This window comes from Hippoglossus stenolepis, chromosome 4 (assembly GCF_022539355.2).
Source record: "Hippoglossus stenolepis isolate QCI-W04-F060 chromosome 4, HSTE1.2, whole genome shotgun sequence".
Lineage (NCBI taxonomy): Eukaryota > Metazoa > Chordata > Actinopteri > Pleuronectiformes > Pleuronectidae > Hippoglossus > Hippoglossus stenolepis.
Genome location: NC_061486.1, coordinates 17505749 through 17521183, shown reverse-complemented (window position 1 = coordinate 17521183; position 15435 = coordinate 17505749). Strand labels below are relative to the sequence as shown.

The 15435-nt window shown below is 39.1% G+C and overlaps 1 pseudogene; it reads right to left on the bottom strand.

Moving 5' to 3' along the window:
• Positions 1-106: 106 nt before the first annotated feature.
• Positions 107-14877, bottom strand: LOC124851654 (annotated as a pseudogene).
• Positions 14878-15435: the final 558 nt, after the last annotated feature.

Sequence of the window (15435 nt, the reverse complement as noted above, 5' to 3'; positions counted from 1 at the left end):
GCATTTAAATTTGTTTGGCAGTAGTACAGTAAATCTTACGATTACAGAATGTGATGTAGACATACAGAGTTCTTTTGCTTTTTAATACAAAAACACACACATAATGTGGCATTTAGAGCAAATTATTTTATTTCAAGTAGTAACATTACATTATGACACAGAGTGCAGAGGATGTGGTACAAGCTGATTAACTGTTGGTTTTGGTTTCACAGAGATGAAAGTCAGGTTCTTATTTTCTCCCCAAGGGTTTATCATCCACATCAACATGAACTCAGACAATAATTTTTTTTTTACCAAGAAAAGACATAAATCTAATGCTTTATGATCATTTGATTCTTGAACTCTGCTCTGATTTGTTGTTATTCATGCACACCTCAGGTTTTCCCCAGAGCTGCTGGGAGTTCAGGCCAGCTCAGCGTTTGTGTGGTTGGTCATGGAGGTGCTGGCAGTCTTGCTGTCCCTCTACCTTGTGACCGTAAACACAGACCTCACAACCATAGACCTGCTGGCTTTTTCTGGCTACAAATATGTTGGGTATGGACATCATCTCTCTGTGTTGTGTTTACATTTTCATCAGACTCTCTCTGTTTGTATTATTTGCATTTAATGATTTGATTTATCAATTTGTATTTCTTTTTGCTCGGTTGCTGCAAATTTTCTCTTAAGTGATACTAAGGAAAGAATTAATTTCAGCTTTTTTAAATTCTCTCAGTTAAAAACTGATTTTTGTTTTTCTCTTCAGGATGATCGTAGGTGTAGTAGCAGGCCTGTTGTTTGGGAAGCCAGCGTATTATCTCTCTCTACTGTGGTGCTGTGCTGCCATCTTTGTCTTCATGGTGAGTATAAGAGCTTTAACTGTTGATCTTCACTGACAGAATTCCTGTTTACAAATAACTGAGGACGCTTGTTCAGCTACATTTAGTAAACACATGGTTACAATACAGACTGATCATGATGGTTGACGTTTGCTTATTTTCCTGCTGGAAGACATTATTTAACCTTTTGATGTAAATGTGCTCAAGACTCATTTGACAGCTTTAGCAAATATAACACATGTAATCCCACTGAGGAGTGTATGCATGTAAAATAATGCAATCTTGTACTTACACCATGAGCGAATTTCTACCTATTTTGTATAAATGTTAACTTGGACTAAAAATGAACTGATAAGTTTGGTGTTTGAGGGGCAAAGGTCACTGTCACCTTATAAGATACTTTTTGGTCTTGTGCATGCAGCAGAACACCTTCAGGGAATTTCTTCAAATTTAGTAGAAAGGTTCGGGTGGATTCAAGGATGAACTGAATAAAATCTGGTGCTGAAAGGTCAAGGTCACAGTTGCCTCCTGTTCTTGTAAACATGATACATTGGTAACACCAGTAGATCATTTCATTAGGTGCGTTCGACTTGGACTTGGTCTGACTGTCTGACTTGATCTGCCGGCGACTGCAGGGGTAAAGTAAAAAAACACAGACGTCACTTTCTACTTTTCGTAGCCTCAGTGAGACGAGAACATCAGCGTTTGCTTTTTCCGTTGCAGATTACACAGATGTTTAGGAAAACCCTGTGTTTCTGAACAGAGAATCGAATGAATAATGAAGTTGACTGGGACCTTTCTTTCAGGTTCAGATTCAAACTAGTTTACAGTGTCCAAGTGACGTCAGCATGAGATGAAAATTCATCACATCCTCTTTGGAGAGACATAGTGAGAACTTTTTTCTTCTTTATAAATCAGCACACAAAAAATACAAAATAAGGTAACAAATGACAGAGCAATTAACCATTTCCTGATTATATACATGTCAGTAATGCACTTTCTTTCTTGTTTCTATGTTTCTCTTTCTTTTTCCCTTTTTTGATTTATTTCTCTTTCTCTTCTTTTTTTTTACCATTTCTTTCTTTACTTCTTTCCCTCTCTTTCTGTCTCTTATCTCTATTTTGCTCCTTATTTCTTTCTCTCTCTCTTTTTTCCCCCCCTCCCTATATTTATATATTTATATTTGTAATTCATCAAAGCTCTATAATATAGTTAACATGTGCAAGTGTCATCAACCATCACCAAGAGAACTAGGAAAAAGAAAATAATGCAGACAGGGTTTTAACGATAAGTGATAAAAATGATGCTACTAAATAAATCCACATTAACTCCCTTCATAATAATGTTACTATTAATATATAATAATAACAATGTGCAGTGACTAACGGAAAGTAAGACACGATATAGTTTCTTCAGGCTCTGGTTTCTTCTTTTTATAGAAACCTCCTTTGTAACGAATGGCCTGAAGAAGCCTGGTCTGCATGGTCCTCTCCACCGGGTACCTCTGGTAGTTGGGCAGCAACAACAGATGGTGACAGGTGAGGGATTCTGGCAGATGGAGTTCGTTGCTGTTGGGCAAGACGGTGACTCTCATCATGATGCTGTTCATACCCAGGAAGTGCACGGTCACAGCCTGTGAGGAACACTGGACACAGGGACATTGATGAGATGCTGGTTTAATCAATAAATCAATCAAGGTAGAGGAACAGCTTAAACACAGTCACAATACTTACAAAGGAATTTTTTCTTGTCCTCAGCTGTCAGTTCCTCAAACACCTCCCAGAAGGTGATGATGGTTTGATGTCCTTCATGATACTCTCCTTCATAAACTGTGTTCTGTTTGTAAAAACAACAATTAAAACCTATACACACAAATACAACAAGGCTTTTCGATTTAAAGGTTAGGAACACGAACTCCATGATGTCCACAAAGCCGGCGTTATTTTTCTGTTATTGTGTGGTAATCTGAGTGAGATTTTAAAATCGCAGGGAGAAAACCCTGAACCATCTATCGAGATCAGACATATTCTGTTTTTCTGATTTGCCATCTAGGATTTCTTGTGTTGATTTGTTTGGTGTTAAGCAGTGGACTTACTGTCTTGGAAGAGTTCCTTAAAGTTACACAATGTAACTTTTACTGAACAACATTGCCCTCTGCAGCCTTACGTGGTGATTCATTCTGTTAGACTCTGTAAAATAGATCCTATGTCTTCTCAAGACTTCTCAAGACTTAATGTTGTCTGATGGTTTTCAACAAACCTGCTTGAACACCTGCCAGTCGTAGTTTTCTTGGCCCACCATCACCGCCTGTAGCTCCTCCGGCTGGAAGAACTCCACCACATCCATGTCACACACTTTGAAAAACCCTCTCTTGAACTCTTCAAACACGCCCTCCACCGACTTGGTAAAGGCGTAGTTGAAAAAGGCATCAACGAACTCTTTCCTTTCAATAGAGAGAAATGAGAATGTACAACTTCAGTCGTCTGTCCACAGAAATTGAATATTTTGAGTATGGTGGTTTCATATTTGAACTTTACTGCCCACTGAATTTTTACCTGACTCTTTTTTTTGTCTTGTTTTATAACAATTTCATTTGATCATTTTATTACAATACAGTCCTGTTTTATTTTAACTTTTATCAGAAAGTCCTTAGGTAGTTACAAAAGACAGTAAATCATTATATGAAATATCCACTCATAGTGTCATTCTGAAGTTCCAAAGCTCTGTCCTGTTTTGTCCACTTGTATTTATTAACATTGCAGGCAAAAGCCAGATGTTTGTGCGTTTTTGACCAGCAGAAACACAGCTTAACTGGTCACAAGGCATGCACCCACTTCATATGTTTAACCTCTAGATGGCAGCAATAGCAAGTTTTTTGAACATTGTGAGGCTGGATATTGTTGTGTTAGTCAACATCAGACATTGTCATAAAAAATAATCCTTTCAATATGTAACAGTCGTGAAGCCAACCCATTGTGAGTGTTGTGTAGATGGTTCTGTATTAACACACTTGTTTGAGCCTGTGACAGGTTTTCCAGCTTCTTTTGGATCAAGCTCAACTTGCTCTCCACCCCAGGCCACCTGTAAAGAATCACAGTTACACTGGAATATGGCAGAAATAAGTTTAGGCAGCAGAGTATCAGTCTAACTGTGAGTAACTGAACCTACGTTAAAGGTTATGTACATATCTTCGACTACATCTGGAGTGTTGTCCATCAGGCAACGCCAAGACCTGAAGACACAGGAAACATGATCATGAGTAAGATCAAGTCTGTACAGTTGTGGTGTCATGGTGTTTAAATCATTATTTTAAGTCTACTTAGGGTTCCAATTCACAGGATGTCACTTTTGTAGAGTTTCTTTAAACGGATTCTTTAAACCACTGCATATTATCCCTTTTCAAAGACTTCCAGCACCTCTTCTTGAATTAAACCCTGATATTTATAGAGTGTTGCAATTTATTGTAGTTTATATCTTGTATGTATGTATATAGTATTTCAAATAGTGTATAGTACATTGATGTACAGTATTAACGCTGAGCGGTTCGATCCATTTCCTTTGTATCAGTGAGCTCCACCAATCAGAGACACAGCTTCTACACCTGAGGATTGTGGGTAGTGTAGTACTTCTCCTTGACAATGCGACTAAAACACGTTTTTCTTTAAATGCAGTTGATATGAAACATTATTTCACAATCTCATAGCTTGTGGTGAGTCTACCTTGGATGGTTAAAACATTGTGACTGACAATCAAAATTCAAATTCAAAACAATGTTGCTGTTGAGCTCTATAAAAAATGTCTTACTCTGCCATGACAGGGTCGAACTCCTTCATGTCATCCATTGAGGGTTTGACGCCGACCAGCTTCTTGAAGAGAACCAGTGGGAAGGGCAGGTGGACAATGTTGTAGTTATAAAGAGCCATGCCACACAGAACTCCGAACAGGACAGAAGTAACGCTTCTCCTCCACTTTGGGCTGTTTGGTTCGTGAATAAAAAAGAAAACTATTACATGTATGATTTGGTAACATTTGATAACTGTTTACAGAAGACAAATCGTACAAATACCAGCTGAACTGGCTTTGGCCAATACGCGATTTTTCACTGAAATGAAATGCTCTTACTCTGGGAGGGAACCAAATCAGAGTCTTGCTCTCGTTGTACATGAACATCTCAGACTCGGGAGCGATGAGCTCATCAAACAGGTGGAGGAAGAGGTCCCTCTTGTTGACGTTCATCACCTTTCTCTCATCCACAAACTGCACCTAGGGAGGAGAGCATAAATGACCCGCAGAACACAAACCCAATCAGCTCTGATGACAAATATCCAAGCATGACTTACAGTGCCTTGCATAAGTATTCACCCCCTTTGGACTTTTCTACATTTTGTCATGGTATAACCACAGATTAAAATTTATTTCATCGTGAGTTTATGTAATGGACCAACACAAAATAGTGCATCATTTGGAAGTGGGGGGAAATATTACATGGATTTCACAATTATTTACAAATAAAAATCTGAAAAGTGTTGAGTGCATATGTATTCACCCCCTTTACTGTGAAACCCCTAACAAAGATCTGGTGCGACCAATTGCATTCACAAGTCACATTTGCAAGTCACATAATTAGTAAATAGGGTCCACCTGTCTGCAATTTAATCTCAGTATAAATACACCTGTTCTGTGACGGACTCAGAGTTTGTTGGAGATCATTACTGAACAAACAGCATCATGAAGACCAAGGAGCTCACCAAACAGGTCAGGGATAAAGTTGTGGAGAAATATGAAGCAGGGTTAGGTTATAAAAAATATCCAGAGCTTTGAACATCTCTCTGAGCACCATAAAATCCATCATAAGAAAATGGAAAGAATATGGCACAACCGCAAACCTACCAAGAGGAGGCCGTCCACCCAAACTGAAGAGTCGGACAAGGAGAAAATTAATCAGAGAAGCAACCAGGAGGCCCATGGTTACTCTGGAGGAGTTGCAGAGATCCACAGCTGAGGTGGGAGAATCTGTCCACAGGACAACTATTAGTCGTCTACTCCACAAATCTGGCCTTTATGGAAGAGTGGCAAGAAGAAAGCCATTGTTGAAAGGGATCCATAAAAAATCCCGTTTGGAGTTTGCCAGAAGCCATGTGGGAGACACAGCAAACATGTGGAAGAAGGTGCTCTGGTCAGATGAGACCAAAATTGAACTTTTGGCCTCAATGCAAAACGCTATATGTGGCGAAACCCAACACTGCCCATCACCCTGAGCACACCATCCCAACAGTGAAATATGGTGGTGGTAGCATCATGCTGTGGGATGCTTCTCTTCAGCAGGTACAGGGAAACTGGTCAGAATAGAGGGAAAGATGGATGGAGCCAAATACAGGGAAATCCTTGAAGATAATCTGATGCAGTCTGAAAAGACTTGAGACTGGGGCGGAGGTTCATCTTCCAGCAGGACAATGACCCTAAACATACAGCCAGAGCTACAAAGGAATGGTTTGGATTAAAGAATGTTAATGTCTTAAAATGGCCCAGTCAAAGCCCAGACCTCAATCCAATAGAGAATCTATGGCAAGACTTGAAGATTGCGGTTCACAGACGGTCTCCATCCAATCTGACTGAGCTTCATCTTTTTTGCCAAGAAGAATGGACAAACCTTTCCATCTCTAGATGTGCAAAGCTGGTAGAGACATACCCCAAAAGACTTGCAGCTGTAATTGCAGCGAAAGGGGGTTCTACCAAGTATTGACACAGGGGGGTGAATACTTATGCACCCAACAGATGTCAACTTTTTTGTTCTCATTATTGTTTGTGTCACAATAAAATTTATTTTGCACCTCCAAAGTACTATGCATGTTTTGTTGATCAAACGGGAAAAAGTTTATTTAAGTCTATTTGAATTCCAGTTAGTAACAGTACATAATGGGAAAAAGTCCAAGGGGGGTGAATACTTATGCAAGGCACTGTATAACTCATGGTATTGTGAAGAGACTTCAAATAGACACTTCCAAATTTATGACAATTAATTCCAGCACTTCACCTTCAAACAATCCTCTAGTTATTACACCAAATTCTAAAACTTTTGTGAGTCCCACAGGTTTGAGAACACTTCCTCCCACTGCAGATAGCCACCAGGTGGTGATTGAGATGCTTTGGCATCACTTTTAGGGAGCAGTCATGTCGTCCATCTTTCTATACAGTCGTGCAAGGTTAAATTGCTGGAGCGAGTGAACTAACGTCACTGCGAAAGCAACCGGATTAATTTTCAGAAGAACAAAGCTTTTTGATCGCCTGTTTACCAGAAGCTCTCTTTTGAAGAAGCAGTGGTCGGCCGCAGCCAGATGTCTGAAGGTGTCTTCGACGAGGTGAGATCGTCTCAGGGTCAGCTGGAAGTGTGGGGGCGGGGTAAAGTTTTGGGGATTTCTCAAAGCTTCTTCATCCCAGCAGTCAATTAAATGGTCCATTTTCTGTAAGCACAAAAACCTCCTTTATGAAGAAATCACCACAGATTTTAAAGCAGTTTTAATAGAATTACACAGTGTCTCTTAAGTTACAGTTGTACTACACAGTGCTGTTGATACTGATCTTCAGTCAAATGATCTCATCTCTGTTGTACCTTCATTATGTCCGCATGGATGATGAAGACCCTTGCCTTGCAATCCAGAGTCAACAAGAACGGGAAGCGGCAGAAAATGGCAGGTGTGTTTTCATCATCCTTTGAGAAAGTAATGGATCATTTGTTAAGACGTTATTTTAGCAATAAGCACTACAACAGAGATGTAAAACTCTTGAGGACACTGCAACATCACATATACTGGACTGTATGATTTTACCTCCGCTTTAGAAAATCCTAACCACAGACCAATGTCTTCCTCCGGCTGCACAGTGTCCCTGATTTCCTCCACGTAAAACATGCTCAGTGGGACTTTGTAGGAATTTGCAGCTTTGTTGGCCTGTAAACAAATATTGTAATATGTTATAGAAAAAAGCATTGAAAGCATCAGATTTCTACCTGGTCAGATGTATAGTTTTAAGCCAAAGTTCATAGGCTAAGCCAGTGGTTCCCAAATGGTGTGTGTGGCATAGTGAGAGAGAGAGAGCGCGAGAGAGAGCGCGAGAGAGCGCGAGAGAGAGAGCGCGAGAGAGAGAGCGCGAGAGAGAGCGAGAGAGAGAGAGAGAGAGAGAGAGAACATATGATATAAGTGGTTTCTACGGTATAAAAAAAAAATTCCCATCAAATTACGTCTTTATTCTCTAAATCTCAGAAGGTTTTTTTCTTCAATATGACCCAAACACTCCGTCGTAGAAAATAGATTCTTAGTCTTGAGATAAAAGACATTTTAATTTAATTTTTGATCCCTAATTCAACACGTATTGCAGATCCTGCACTGAAGCCACTGGTGATGATAAAAATGATCATAAAAATATGACACTGACCTTGTAAAGTAGTTTCAGAGCTTTCATCAGGTATCTGATTCCCGGGTTGTGAGTTTTCAAGAGGCGGTTTTTCAGCATGAAGGCGAGGGCGTTTTTGAAGACCATGATGTGCTTCATCAGGATAGAGGGTGACACCGAAGACCACCAGCCTCCTGCCGAACAAAATAACACAGTTAACTCACACTGTATGACTTCCACAGCAGAGAGCATTGTTGTATGGTTGATTATTTGTGTAGTTTTATATTGTGCCCTTCCACATGTGGTTTAAGGTTAGCGCAGGAAAATTATTTATGATATCAAGGAGAATATGAACATTTAAATTTCATAAGATTCAAAACTAACTCTTAGTATGGTAAACAAACAATGTATGGTAGGTAGGTAGTTTACTCAGCGCTGCCAGAGGCTTCTCTTTCAGATTTCCAATGATGACGGCCAGAAGCAGCGACCCCATCATGACGCTGGAGTCCTCTTGGAGAAGAGGGCACGTCAGCAGAATCAGCAGGATCTCTGGAGATTTTAGGGTCATCATTGATTCACAAAGCAATGGCACAAGGAGCTCAAGGTTCATCTGTGAGAAACATAACAAAATGAGATAATACAGTGATGTTGTTTGTATGTAAAAGAATCAGTCACTGAAGTACAAAATGCCTGTGGCCAAAGAGTCTAATGAGTTATGACATAACAGTGGAGGTTTATTTCTAAAGTCTAAGGCAGAAAACATTAAGTAGAGTGACCTCCCTGTGGTTGTTCGTCTCCACCAGTCAGGGCAGACTTTGAGATACCACCGGGATCTTGACCTTTGACCACCCAAATCTAATCTGGTAATCCACGAGTCTAAATGAACATTTGTGCCAAATTTGAATGGATTGTCTCAGTTCTTAAGATCACACATTCACAAGAGAAACAAGTTTTGTGAGGTCACAGTGAGCTGTGCAGATGTAATTAAATTCTCTATGGGTGTTCTTGATATATCCAGTTCTCATGAACATGAGGTCACAGCCACCTTGACCTTTGACCACCAAACCTTCTCTCTGTGGTTGTTCGTCTCCACCAGTCAGTGCAGTTTATATACATTTTCCTTCAGACTCAAGAGGTCAGCGTGAGCTTTGGCCACTGAAATCTAATCAGTTCATCTTTGATGTTCCAAAGGGAACGTTAGCAACAAATGTGAAGGAATTTCCCAAAGGCGTTCTTGAGATATCGTGTTCCCAAGACCACATGCAGATGGATGAACAACCCAATGTCTTGGGTCTGTCTCAAGCACAGAAGCATGATAATGATCTGAACGTGTGAAAATCAATCAAAGGAATTTCTTAACTGCTTGTTTGATCCATGGTATTTCCAACAGCTGGTCAAAAGCTCGGCTCGCAGCTTCCAGGTCGACAGTTAAAGCACCAGCTTCTAATGAACACCCACTGATAACACAGGCAAAGAATTCAAGTTTAGAACTGATTTATTATATTTTTACATTTTCACTAAACTATTAATATCATTCGTTCAATGTTGTGCAATATTACATGAATACATACACACTATTTTATATTAGTGTTAGTATATTATTTTATAATCTATATTATATTTACAACATAATATATTTATAATGTTTTTATTTCTGTGTCATGCAAATGCATTTGGCCCAATCCTTCTGAGGATTTCATGAACCCCAAATTATTTCATGGATGATATTACTTCTATTATTATATATTAACATCCTGTGCAATATTACTTCTCATTTCTTATTTCCAATATGTTTTTTTCTTTTTTAGTTTAGTTTTTACATATATTTTACAATCATGTAGGAGAATAAAGAATATATTGTATTTTTATATATCCAGGTGCTAGTCTTCTTACATTTACTCTACATATTTTAATATTATATACTATAATATAATAATATACTAATATTTTTGACTTATTTCTTTATACTTTATGTTTTGATTATCTGCTATTGTAACTTTGGATTTATATCTGGAAGAAGAATTTCCTTTGGGACAAATAAAATTCTATCTTGTCTTATCTGAAAACATCACAGAAATCATAAGCCGATAAAAAAACTTACTTGTCTTTTGTGAAACTTGCAACAAGACTTGAACTTGTCAAAAATATTGACGATATTTCTCTGTTGCACAAAAAGAGAAAAGTATTGGAAGAGCCCCAAAACATCAGTCACTGATTATAGTGCTAATATTACATTTTTGAAAACATTAGCGTTAGCATATTAATATATTTAATAAAACTACCTCTTTGCCTCTGCATTGCCGTGTCTCATTGACAGCCATGTTTGCAGCTTCCTCTCATCGAGTCGTCCAGTTATCTGCCCATGACTCTTTAAAGAAAGTAGACATACATTGTAAGGCAGCCAGTTTAATAAACATGATAAAATACTTTAATCCTGAAATGAAACATTACAACTTTTGATGCACAGAACATGAAATCAGTATTAATGTAGAAGTCAAATTTTTATTTTTATTTATTTTATTTACCTGCGCATGTGAAGAGTAAGTAAAGTTTGTGTTCCACCCGGCTGATATTTTCAAGTCTGTTTAAAGAAATAAAAACAATAATGACAAATAAGAAATAATAATATTAATAATAAATTATGATATATTTATGTCACATATATCTGCTAATCTTTGAAATCCTAACGTGACAGAATTTTGCAGAAAATGTGTTGCTTTTCAAATCAAGATCCTTAAACAATCATTTAACTACATATTTTACTTTAATCAAACTCTGTTTGATAGCCATGTTACTTATACAGAGGAAATGAGGAAGTTTAAATGAAGTGGAGGGGATATGATCAAAGACACATACTCCCCACCGCCCTAACATACATACATACATACATACATACATACATACATACATACCAGTGGGTATGGCTGCTGCACTGTCAGCGGTCCATGGAAGTTGAACCAGAGTGGGACTCAGATTGTTCTCTGCTCGTCCAGTCCCAATTTGACCATTGACCCCATTGCCAAAAGCCCACAGCTGACCAGACGAGCCCAACACCAGAGTGTGACTCCTGGGAAAGGAACCACATATATCATAAGTATTCTATAGAGTACTGGTAGATGATTAGTTATATATACTGACTATAATCATACTTTAATCATTGTGTTACCCTAAAAATATGTAAATGTGAAAATGCAGTTTCAGTGTGTCCTTTTTACCGGCCACATTCGATCTGTGAGGCCGGTCCGTCCAGACCATCGACCAGTCTGGGTCTCACTTCATTGGCGGAGGAGCTGTGACCCAGCTGACCGTGGGTTCCCTCTCCAAAAGTGTGAACTTTACCATCCTAGAAATCACAGCATTGCATTGTTAGAAAAAGAGATGCCCACTCATTGGGTCGGTAAATCAAGACATCGGGATGAGAGGCAGACTGAGAAGATCAGTGAAGTTTGTACCTTTGTTAACACAGCGGAGTGAGCTTCTCCACAGCTCATGAAGGAGACACCCAGAGGTCTGAGCGCAGGTACCATACAGATGTTAAACCTGCCTGTTAGTCGTGGAAAGAAATGGGCATAAAAAGGACAACATTTATATTTTTAATTGATTACTTTAAATATCTTTTTCATAGCCTCCCTAAGATGAAATGCATAATCCAGAGGTTAAGGTTGCTTTTGTGTTACCATTAAAAGCAAAGAATATTCTAAATAACCCAGAAAGTCTTTTTACAGCACTTTTCTCAAAAGATCTAGTGTAAGATTTTTTTTCTTCTCTTATGAGGTCACCGTGACCTAAATCTAATCAGATCATCCTTGAGTCCAAGTGAAGGTTTTTTACCAAATTTGAGGAAATTCCCTCATGACATTCTTAAGATATCTTGTTCACAATAATGGGACGGACGGACGTGTGGATGGACGAATGGACAAACCGAAAACATAATGCCTCCAGACACTGGCTGTTCCCGGCGCAGAGGCATACAACTTGTCTACATTGTCTGCAGGTGGTAAGTGTATATATTGACACTTGTGAAATTGTCCAATATTATGGACAATCTGCTGCGTGAGTGTGTGACTGAGTAAAGGTAAATGATTTGTACCCTTCTCATCCACCCTGTTGAGCCCCAGCTGGCCAGATTCATTGGCTCCACAGCAGTACACCAGGCCTGCGAGTGTGAGGAACAGGGTGTGGCTGGCTCCGGCTGCTATCTGGGTCACAGGTACGCCGGACAGAGCGCACACCAGGACGGGCGTGGGCTGCAGGGCCACCTCCTTCCCCAGACCCAGCTGACCATGACTGTTCGAACCCCAGGAGAAGACGTCTCCTCCTGGGAAGTGGAAAAGAGTGCAAAAATCAAACAGTTGTATTCGACTTGAATGTCTGTACACTTCCTCAGCAGTGGTAGAAAACAAAGTAAAAAAGAAAATAAAAAGAATTTGCTTTGTTACTGTGCATGTGTGTGGCATTTATGAACGTTTGAATGGTTTACTGAACTGCTGTTGTTTTTTCATACGCTGCATGTCGGCTCTATTTCAGAGGTCTGTTAACCAACCATCAAAATCTTCAGACCCAAGTTTACAACTTTTATAAATAAAAACTCTAATTTAGCTCGACATAAACTTTTGCAGCAAAAAAATCCAGTTGTGCTTTTACTTTATTGACAAAAGAGAAAGTGATTCTATGAAAGTTGCTGCCATGACTGAGATCAGCACCCGCACTTCCCGTGAATGTCTGTGTCAGTCCGATATCGTTAAAAAAAGTAATCGATTTATTAAAATGATCTGAACCAAAGCGGTAGAATGAATTATAAAAGCTTTGATACTGTAGTTGGAAAACACAAAAAGGTCATCAGTGTGTTTAGTCTCTTACCTTTGGTCAATGCCAGAGAGTGGACGTTTCCACAGGCAACATGAATCACTGGTACCTGCAGTGGTATGGGCACCCGACTGCAATAAAATGAGACAATTGTAAACCGAAAACAGCTTTGCTTTCATCACCCACCATCTACTGGCTTTAGTGGTAGTATGCATAATGATTCACATATCACAGAGACTATATTGCCTTGGTCTGATGAAGGTTTGCTTTAGATCCACCAACATCCCCAGCTGTGCATTCTCTGCAGCCCCCCAGGAGAACACGTCTCCAGACGCACACACAGCCAGACAGTGGTCCTGACCACATGCCATCGTCACCACGTCGCCAAGCCCCTCCACACGACCTGACACGGGATGACAGACAAGAGAAAAAAACACCCACGCTAGAAAGTTACCTTAGGAATAGCAATACTTGTGTTAACACATTAATTTCAGTCTGGTGTTAATGATGTAAAATCTGCCCAAAGAGACACAATTTAAAGGAGTCAGATTGACAAACACAAAAGCAAGCCTCAGCATGGCCTAACTAGAAATCCCAAACATCGTGTGTATGTCTCCACCAACCAGGACAGTTAAGTCAACAGACCATGACCTTTGACCACCCAAATCTAATCAGTTAATCTGTGAGTCGAAATGAATATTTGTGTGGCATTAGACAGGGATCTCTCCAGGTGTTCACAAGGTAAACATTTGTTTTATGAGGTCACAATGACCTTGACCTTTGACCTCCACATTATAATCAGCCTTGAGTCCAAGTGGATGTTTGTGCCAGATGTAATTTTCTACAGATGTCATGTTCACAAGAACAGGAGGTCACCTTGACATTTGACCAAGAGTTCATCCTTGAGTCCAACTAAATGTATTAACCAGTACTGAATTAACCAGTGCCCACCAATACCCTGCAGTTCATCAGACTAAACTAGACAAAATATCCAAACCGTGAAAGCCACATTGTGCTGGGTGACCAAAATTTCCCACATGAACTTGAACGCAGCACAAAATTTAAATGCAGCTTCTGGTTAAGTTTCGTTTTCTGGACTGAAGAGACGGAAACGAAAGTGAGACTCAGCCTCTGATGAGATGAACTGATAGATGTCATTAAAGAATTACATCAGTAAACACATGTTGACAAACATTACTGCAGACAACCAGATAATAATACTGCAAATACCATTTCAACAGTAAAAGAACAAAAAAAGGTTGTATTCTTGATAGATAGATAGATAGATAGATAGATACATAGATAGATAGATAGATAGATACATAGAGAGAGAGAGAGATACATATATATATATATATATATATATATATATATATATATATATATAGAGAGAGAGAGAGAGAGAGAGAGAGAGTTGTACTTTAATGATCCCAAATTCTTGTGTTACAGCAGCAAGGTATCATAAGACACTAAGCCAGAAGTAAAAATATAAGATTAAAAGTATACAAAAAATAAAGGATACAAAAAACAACTATAAATATAATTTATTGTTGTTGTTATTGTTATTATTACTGTTATTGTTATTTTACCTGGTTTCCTTCCATCTTTGGGTGTCTTTCGTCCCAGTTGTCCCTTTGAGTTGTGTCCACATGAGAAAACGCCTCCATACCCTGAGAGGAATAAAGTGAACTGGTCCCCACAGCAGATGGAGCGAATGTCCCGGGGGAAGGTCCAAGACACCGGGCTGAGGGCCGTCTGTGCCTCGTACTGTCCACTGGAGCTGTCCCCCCAACAGTACAGCTGCGCCATGTCTGCAGCTGAAGCTCTGAGGTGAAGCTCTGAAGTGAAGTGTTGACTCTGAGCTGTTCTGCCCTGATGAGGCAAATATATCCACTCACGCTGCCTTCGCGTGCCGTCGGACTTATCACGATCACACTCGCAAATATTCACTTAAACCACTAACTTTGCCAGTGCAGCATATTGTATTTTCTATTGTTTATGTTTTTTTTAAATGTCAAACACGTTTTTTGAGTTTGTCGCTGGGTAAACTTTGTGATTTAAATTAGACCAAAAGTGAAACCAAGGTGGTAAGTGGCCTTATTTACGAGCATAGCAGGAAACAGTGAAGCCGACATGAGAGCAGCAAAACGTAATTTGAAACTCTGTGAGGTGTGAATGAAGGTGTGAATGAAGTGTAAAAGTGTCACTTTTATAATATTATATAATATATTATAATATAATCTAGTATAATTGATAAAAAATAGATGGGATTGTGTGTTTTAATTGATTCAATGAAATAGTATCTACATAATATTTTTAAAACAATAAAATGGTAAATGGTCTGTATTTTCCAGTCTTGGTGACCACTCAGTGTTGTCCACACACACATTCATACAGTGCATCTGTGTGCAGCACATTTTTTTGG